Consider the following 9,189-nt stretch of genomic DNA (forward strand, 5'->3'; position numbering starts at 1 on the left):
TGGCAGAGGGAAACTCAGATGGCCTCGCTGGAAATTAAGCTGAGCTGACATCTATCACAATTCCTGGCAGCTCGTTAAGTACAATGGCCTTTTTCCACCTCTTGCCTCATCTTTTATTTAATTCCTTTTCTTACCTTCCATATGGTGCCTGAATCCAAGAGATCCCCTGAGAGGACATTTCCCTGGGGGAAACAGGTTCAGCACTTAGGAAGGTACTTGCAGCACCAGACCTTCTCAATGAATAGAGAATAAACTAAGCAATTTCATTGTGGTTACTGCTTCCTCCCATCTTCTACACCATGTTTGACGCCTCTCCTAGCTCCCAAGGAATGACTCAGCATTCAGTCTAGGAGAAGGCTTGGATGACTGCTAAAATCATTTTAGCAGCACAGTGGCTGGTACATGAGACGAGCACCGTTGGTATATTTTCTCCTGTTTTTCAGCGCTGGGCTTGTGTCCAAGAATCTGGGTGAAGATAAACCATAAATGGTTTGTGTTAATGCTGCTGTGTTGTAGCCCACTGTCGGAGCCTCTTTTACCTCACTTTAGAGCTCAGCATAGTAACATCTGGATTTCCCCAGCCGGTCAGTGAGTCGGTGACTGGGAGAAAGCTGAGTTCTCTACAAAGCTGTCTGCACCTACTCACATGAGAAGATGCTGGAGAATGATGTGAGAGGGATAACATGGCACATAGATCACTATTAGTCAGCTTTGGTGACTCACACTAACCAGTGCAGCAGACACAGTCAGAATTGAGACCAAGGAACAGGAGGGAGACAGGGTGAAGCAACAGCCAACTCTTACATGCATAGATGGAAAAACATCACTTGTAAATACCTGAAGTGATCTGTAAATCATGGCACGGAGGGAGGTACTGCTCTGAGAGCAGAAACACTCTAAAGAAAAGCTTGTGAGTTTAGTGGAAGAAAGGACAGCAGGCACCACTTTGGTGTAAGGACAGATATGTCGGGGACAATTGGGCTGGGATCACAGTATCTTCAAGCTCCACTGTCATGTAAGCACAACATGGATAATATTTGTGAGTCCAAAGACATCGCTGTCTGCGAGGAATGATTGAGCTCATGTACTGGAAGAGAGCCATGGCCAGCATGCAAACTCAGGCTGGTCTAAGTCTGAAGCAACAGCACTTATTCAAGGGTGAAACACATTACATTTGCATGCACCCACTTCTTGTCGTTTGCAGTGCAGCATTACAGATGACTGATGCCTCTTCAGCAGACGCCTGCAAATAATTCAGCATTAATGCATAATACTTTATCCTGTTTTCTATTCCTTGCAGCATAGTAGGGAATGAAGCACTGAACTGAGACAGACAATCCCAAACTTCAGTGGACCCTAGGATTTAGTTTACAAAGCTGCTGTGTTCTGTCTCCATCTTTTCCAGCCACTGGAGAAACCTGATAGTACAGAACAATATCCCAGACAATAGGGCCAAAGGAAAGACAGGCTATTAGGATCAAAAATCCATGCGGTCATGAAGTGATTGTCTATTTTGTTTACCAGAACAACACATACACAATAGCTCAAAACCAGCTTTGCACCTACTGTGCATTGTATTTGGGGTGTTCTTAATGCGTTGTTCCGACATCACTGCTAAACAGGCACAGCCAAAGCCCTGCTTCTTCATGCCTTCACTGAGGTGCACTGCCACGCATTGCAATACCATTACCCTGCCTGCCTCAAAGATGGATTGTGCCCGTGGTTTGGCTCTTCCATAAGGTACTACCATCTAGTGCCCTCCTGATTTGTGAACACAGGGGCTTGTTTGGCACCTCAAGGCACCATTGGCAGAGGTTCCCTGATTCCAGAGCTACACAAATGCCACAGAGATGAAGTTCTCAGAGGATGCCAATGCACTAAGTGCAGGACTGTGACAGTGAATGCACAGCTGACTCTCTGTAAGCTTAAAGAGAGGTACAAAGGTCCTTTTTGGGATGTTAGTCCAGCTTTTGATTTTAAAAGTCACTGATTCCTGACCTGGATTACTTAAGAATGGCAATAAACCTTAAATTGCTGCAGAAGCTAAAATCCTTTGAAACATTGCAAAGACGTGATGGGAAATGATCTCTCATCAATATTACAACTGAGTGGCTCTGATCCAGAAAGGTGCAAAGAGCTCTTTATTTCTGTGTGAATAAATTGGGCACTGATGGTACTCAGCACTCTGCAGGACCAGATATTTTTGTCCAAGTGTACTCAGCTGTAGGTGACACAGCTGTAGCCCTGCTGCAAACCGGTTTAAGAGGCAGCACAGTGCAGGCACTGCCTTGGGAGCTGACACTCATGACCTACGGTCAGAATAGCCCTGAGTTCATTTGGGGATCTTGGGTCAGTTCCTGTAACAGCTCAAGGAAAGCCAAGCTGAGAGGATCTTGAGTCAGACGCCCCACATCCATGAATACAGGCTATAATCTCTGTGCTTCCAGTTCCCTCCATCTGTGTCTCAAAGATCTTGGATGGAAACCAGCAGCTCTTATCCGGGGACTGTTTATGCACCCACCTATATCACCTAATAAGTCAGCACCCCAGTGGTACTACAGTAGGCTTCCCTAGTATCAATCCATACATTAACACCATACGTTACAAACCTCATACGAGGGCTGGGTCTGGCACTTCTGCAGTGCAGGCTGTTGCCTAGGGCAACGAGATATGAGGGGCTGCAAACCATTTAGCTATTGCTTTCTCTGCATGGCCGTGAGCTGTATGATTTCCAGTTTCCCTTGGGCAATGAATTCTCTACAGCTGGCCCTGCATACAAGGGCAGTTATCTGCACTTCCAAGATCTAAATACAAGCCAAACAATGCTAACATACAGCATTTAGGTCTGCCTGGCAACAGCTGCCGAGAGGATCTGACTCTCCTCCTTCAACACACGCCTTGAGCACCAGAGATTTTGTAGGAGTTACTCCCAGTTAACACTGGAAAACCACTTCATGATACTGGAACATGGAGCGGTGAAGAAAATCCAAAACCAGAGAGGGTGTCTTTTGATATTTCAGGAGAGTGATTGTTGCCTTTAAATTCTGAGACGTTTAAGGTAGCAGCCATATTTTAATTATACATAGGTAGAGAATTAGCCCACAGTTACTGGCATCTGCAATTATTATTATTGCAATATCTGTAGTTTAGGACTCTCCGAGGATGTGCAAGTGCTGACAGACAGGTACTGGGGGAAGGAACTGCAGCTAATACACATAGCTCTAGTAACATGATAAGTAGAAATTAGATGATTTGGACATGCAAAGTTTGGAGATGTTGTCTGTTAATTATGTATGTTACAACCTCAACACTTCAAACATGTTTTTTTCTGATACGGAGTTCATATTCTTCTGGAATTGCTGTGGCTAGAATTACTATCAGGAGAGCTTGCCTCTTGTTATCAATCAATAATCCTTCACATAACAAAGGATGACTATAAATATTTCCCCCTTTTGAGTCTGAAGTTCACCGTTACCCATTACACTTGGGTTCAGAGGTCTCTGAAGTCAAGGCTTAATTTCTGAAGTGATCAATATTGGTGTTTGCAGCATAAAAGCCAAAGCTGATGACATACATAGGAGCCATACTATTGATCTTGCAATATTCAGAGAAAAGATTATTTCAAGCAGAAATAGCTGTGGCCTTAGTATGACCCTGAGCTATGATCAGGTGCATAACTAATCAGAAAGCTCCCAGCAGTTACATGCCAGTAGCTGGTGTAGGAAGGCTGCTGGGAAAATCTGATTAATCCTTGTTATGGTGAGCAGCTTAGTTTGGGAAAACAAAATTCTATTTTTTTTTTAAGAGAGAGATTCAAAGCTACTCTCACCATTTCATTTGTCTCAGATATTTGCACTGTCGTCAATGCCTAGTATCTTTTGCCCTGTTGCAGAAGCCAGGAGAGGCTTCACAGCAGAGTTTGAGGTCGGAGTTCAGTTTGAGGTAAACTTTTTAGTCTTTTTTTGTAGCTCATAATATTCCTATTTTCTGGCTTTGTTTGCAGCTAGGGCAAAATGCAGTTTCAGCAATGTGCAATTGTCTTTCTGGATCATGTTGAATTACACTCTGGCTTTACGGCAGAGCTTTGTGCATAGTTGTATCTTGAATGGGAGAAGTCAGCTAGCAGCCAAGTGCACTTTGAGGAGCAGTATTGTTTGGACAGAGGCAAAAAGGAGTTTGTCAGTGATATTCTCTGCCTGTTCTGCCTCAGTATCTGTAATAGCAGCTCTGTACAGGCCACGCTCTACCTATCCTACTCTTCCCTTGAGACCTGGAGTGCCAGCAGCATGCTAAACTTTCCCAGTCCAGCCATTACCCACAGTGTAAGAAAAAGAAGGGCTGAGTGCCCTCTTAAATGGAGTAGCTGAAGCGCTGGTGGAGGATATGTTGGCGGGGGCCTCAGGTGTGGATGCTCTGGCAGTTAAGGCTGCTTAGTGCACTCAGGACCCTGACTACATGCTGCTGCCAAAAGCAAAACACTGTCTCAGCAGAGCCCACGTGCTCTGAAATACCTGCCATGTCCTGTACTAGTGCAATACTTGGGATCAGTCAGTGAACCTGATTTTAAACCTCCTTGTTAGGGTTTTGTTTTTATTTCGACCAATTAGCTCATTCTTAGTAGTTTCAGTTCAGCAGCCCTCGCTATCAGACCTGCTGCCTCTGAAAGTGTATGTCATAATAATTAGCCGACACAAACAACAACTGCAAAACCTTAATGAGCAAGATGGTATTTTAAAACACAGCATTGAAAAGATGGGGATATCTACAAATGGTATAAAATAAAACTGAGAACACTCTGTGTGCTGCGTTCAAGGCTGTAACCAAGAAAGGGACATTTCTGGGTATGTCCCCATTCATCTTCCAGCTTTATTGCAGCAATTGCACTTAAACAATTTGTATGAATACCTTGGGATTCAGTTCCCAGCTGAAGACTTTTTTTCTTATGCTTCATTATTTGTATAGAGATTTTAAAGTTCATTGGTGGGTTTTTACAATGCTTCTGACACAATTACATACATTGCTTTTTTTTTTTTTTACTGTTGATTGCTATTCCTGAAGCAAGTATATTTAAAACAAGAGATAGACAGGAAAATACTGTATAGAATTATGTGAATTTATGCTACAAAGGAGTAGCAAAGAGAGGGTTAAAGAGGGAGTGAAACCATGATTTCCCCACCTGAAAGCAGGTACCAATTAGGAGCAGGTAGTATCACTAATAGTGGCCTGGAAAAGGGCTACAGGGCCTGTTCCAAAGGAGCTGTGCAAGAGATACTAGCTGGAAGAAGTTAAACAAGAGGGTAGGTTGTTTGGTGTAGAAGGAAATGCAGAAGGGCTGGCAGGCTGTATGGCGCATGGAGGTGAGCTTGGAAAGCTGCATAGGTGAGCTAAAGGCTATATGGGAGGCTGATCTGAGAGTGGAAGCTCATGTGCTGCATGGAGACCTAAAGGGTGTGTGATGTGTGGGAAGCTGCAAGGGTGCATGGAGGGACTGAAGGCTGTTAAGGAGCTGGAAGGCTGAGTGGGATGCTGGAAGGCTAGGTGAGGGACCTGCAGGCTGAGTGATTGGACATTCATGTGCTGTATGGGCAGGCCAGAAGCCTAATCTCAGTCTAACGTTACTGGCTCATGTGGTTCAGAGACTCGAAAAGAAAGTACAATTGCTTGTAAGAAATCCCATGGATATTCCTGAGCCTGGGGAGGCAAGCAACAATTCTGGTTTATTTACCAGCACATTAAACAATTAGATTCTCTTTCACTCATGGTGACTGTAGAGAGTAGTTTTGTGGAGTCAGTTGTTAACTTAGAACCCTCGGAGCCTTCAGGGCTACAGGAGGTGGAAGAAAAAGTAGAAACGGTTGAGATGTTATAGCATCTTAAGAGGAAGCAGCATTTGAGAAGGAAGATAAAAGGCTCTTTACTCTGAATGTGTTTATATCACTTAAGAATGAATTTGAGTGATAGGCTGGATGGAGGCTGGCTCTACTATGTTCTCCTGGGTGCTACAGCTGGCTTTCAGTGCTGTCTAAAAGCGCTGGCTGGGCGAGCAGGGTGGTGCTGGTCTGCCTATGGTGTTGCTCTCCCCTGAGGTGTGGGGTCAGATGGCACAAATGTCCTCAGAGTAAGGGAGATCTCTGCCAGCTGTCTGCGCTGGTGCAGCAGGAGATGCACTGGGAGCTGGAATCCTCTTAAGCCGAGGCAGACTCCAGCAGATGCGTCACCTACTCCAATCTACTTCTTTTAGGGGTGTGTATGAACCGATAACGCGTGGTTCAACCTTCTTTGCTGCCCATACGCCCCATGCCTCTGTCAGTATGTGTGGAGCCATGCTCCAAGTACAGCTGACTGAAAAGTGTGCTGTGCTAGTTTGCAGGTCCAGGAGAGATCATGCTGATTTACATCAGAGCTGCTACAGATCCTTGAAACAAGGCCTGAACGCCCTAACTCCGGGTGGTACCAATGCAAGCATGGATCTTTGGTAACTCAGAGAATCAAAGGTCCAGTGTAGACAGACCTATATTTGGGAGCAATTAGGAGGATGGCATGCCACTTGATCCATACGCCCATGTTCACTTTGAGGTCATGTCAGCAGTGCCATGTTTTATGTCTGACATAGTTTCATTCTTGAAAACAGAAGAGTCCTAACTGTGAACCTACTGCTTTCAGCTGCTTTCAAACTACTTTGCTGTTGCCTCTTCAAGCAGAACAACTTCGTATTTAAAGATTCCCCTCAGTATTAACCCATTTGAACAGCTCTCAAGCCAGTGGGAGATGTATGCATATCTGCTTTTAGCATGTTCCTCCCCAGATTTTGGCTTTTGTGGGGCAAAGCTTTAGGTGAAATTATTCCTGCACCCCACCCCAAGCCTTCTTCAAACGGTTCTCAGGTGCACACTCAAATCAAACACAAAAACCTATTCTTAAGCTGTTTCTTTTTATTGGAAATTAAATGGGAGGTTGTATATTTCACGGGCATAACAATCTGGTGCCAAAGTGCTCAGCTGAGAATCACTGCACGAGTACAAAGCATCATTTAGTGCTATAGTCCATGAAGCAGACGTACGCCTGTTGGGACTAAGGCCCATAAACGGGTGTGGGATTTAGATAGATTTTATTGAGTTAATCTGTGCTGGTCAGCAGAAAGCACTTGCAGTGGGATTTCTTGGCAGACTAAAGAGCAATTTCTTATCTCATCAGAACACGGCACGACTCTGCTTTAGGCAATTGAAGTACCCAGTGCTGTTGAAGTCAAAGCACTGCCCTTATTTTGTGTCGGCTGAAGGTCTAGCCTTGTGCATACAGTGTTTGGCACATCCCAACACGTGAATGCTGCATGTCCTGATAGTGGGACACTTGAGTTGACAGGGAAGGGTTTTGTGCGCTAGTGTAATGTTGCAGAGAAGCCCTTGCACTGCCCCTCGTAGGACAGGTTATCTGAGGTGCAGCTCTATGCTCTTTCTGCACCTGAAGCTGACTTAGGGATTTTTTTTTACTCTGTGGACCTACTTGCCTGTTAGCATATTTTGTCCCTGGATAATTTTAGGCTTGCTACAAAGGGAAATGAGGCTTTTATGCTCGTGCTTTGTCTGTCTATCCCAGCTGGCCCTCTTCCATATAATTTTATCAGCTCTTGCCTGGTTTTGACAAAGTATTGAAACGCTTCGTTTCCTGTAAGTCTTGTGAAAAGAGGTTGAGAGTGAGCCAATCATTAATTTATCCTACTATTAGACATTACAGAATCAAGACAGAGTAGGGTGATGAAAACCAGTAATTGTGCTGGTTGGGGAGGAGAGGAAGAGGACTGGGAATGTGGAAGGAACAGCTCTGCAGCATCAGGCACTGAGCAGGGCAGATCCTACTGCGTGGGTGGAGGAGTGTGTAGGCGTCCAGCCGCCCTGTGTGACTGCACTTGTGGGTGCACACAGAGGAGAGTGTTTCAGCCTCTCGTTTGCAGGTGCCCAGCACTGAGAAACTACCTTGTGGGCAGGTCCTTCAGGGCTTACCTCTAGTTTCTGACAGCAGCCCTGTTCTGAGAAAAAATGGTAACTTGTAGTTCACAGTTGCCAGGCCAGAGGGAGTAGCTCCTCTTTGGCTGATTTGCTCCTCATTTACCTAGAAGGATGCAAGCCTTACCCTGAGGGATGTCAGTGTGTTTGGTGTGTATTTGCCCAATCAGTCAAAGCCTTGGTGTTCAGAAAGTCAAGGTAGGAGCTCCTTTTCCTTTGCAGACTGCTCAGTGCACAGATATGCCAACAGGAAAAAATCAATATTCCCTAAAGCCCAATATCCCACCCTCTGTAGTAACTGATGTTGAGTGTTTGAGAGATGGCAATAAAACATTGGAAATGCCTTGACTGTATTCTGTAATGTATTCAGCTCACATCTGGCACATGTCCAAAAGCCCTAAGTATCAACAGTCCTTGTGATTCTTGCGGATCCTGTTTTTATCTCTCTCTCTTTCTGGTTGTCCTTTATCTGCTTTAAGTTATGAATTGCAACAACAAAAAAATGCTACTTCCGTCAGGGAATGTGCACAGCTGCTTCTCAGGATGGTTGCATGGATCCAGCAGCTGTTCTGTGCTGCCAGTGCTTGGTTGCAGGGAGAAAAAGGTGAAGGAGAAGAGGAAGAGGAGCAGCGCAGTGCTCTGGTTGCTAGCAAGAATCAGGGTTACCATCACCCTGGGGGTGACTCAGTGTGTCTGCTGGCAGAGTACAGCGAGGAGAAAATTGTTCCCTTCTTAATGTCCAGAGCCTGTCTTCTCCAGCACCCGTGCTGGTGCTGCAGGGCAATGGCACCATGTGCCTGTGCATCCACCTCTCGGGGTGCATGCTGCAAGGTGATCGTGGTGTTCAGGAGTGTGGGGGAATACAGGAGTGTGGCCTGGCATGCCCTGTTTTATGGATCACAACCTTCTCTAGGTTACCCGGTATCTCTCTCATCTGTTCCTTTTCCATTTACTTGTCCTTAATTTTATTGCCGACTTCAAGCCAAGAGCTAGGTTTTGGGTGTGTTGCACAGAAAGGCTCTTGGCCTCACTTGGGTCCTTTGGCATTTTCGTGATCAAGACCAAAATAACTTTGCATACAAGCCTAAACCCTGGATCTAGCTGCCCCTCTGTGCCAGTTACAGATTGATAACATTGGGAATCTGTTTGTTGGTCTTGCCAAGCAGATGCCTAGCAGGAGCTTCTG

The sequence above is a fragment of the Eurypyga helias genome, unplaced genomic scaffold (genome assembly GCF_000690775.1).
Source record: "Eurypyga helias isolate BGI_N326 unplaced genomic scaffold, ASM69077v1 scaffold16449, whole genome shotgun sequence".
Lineage (NCBI taxonomy): Eukaryota > Metazoa > Chordata > Aves > Eurypygiformes > Eurypygidae > Eurypyga > Eurypyga helias.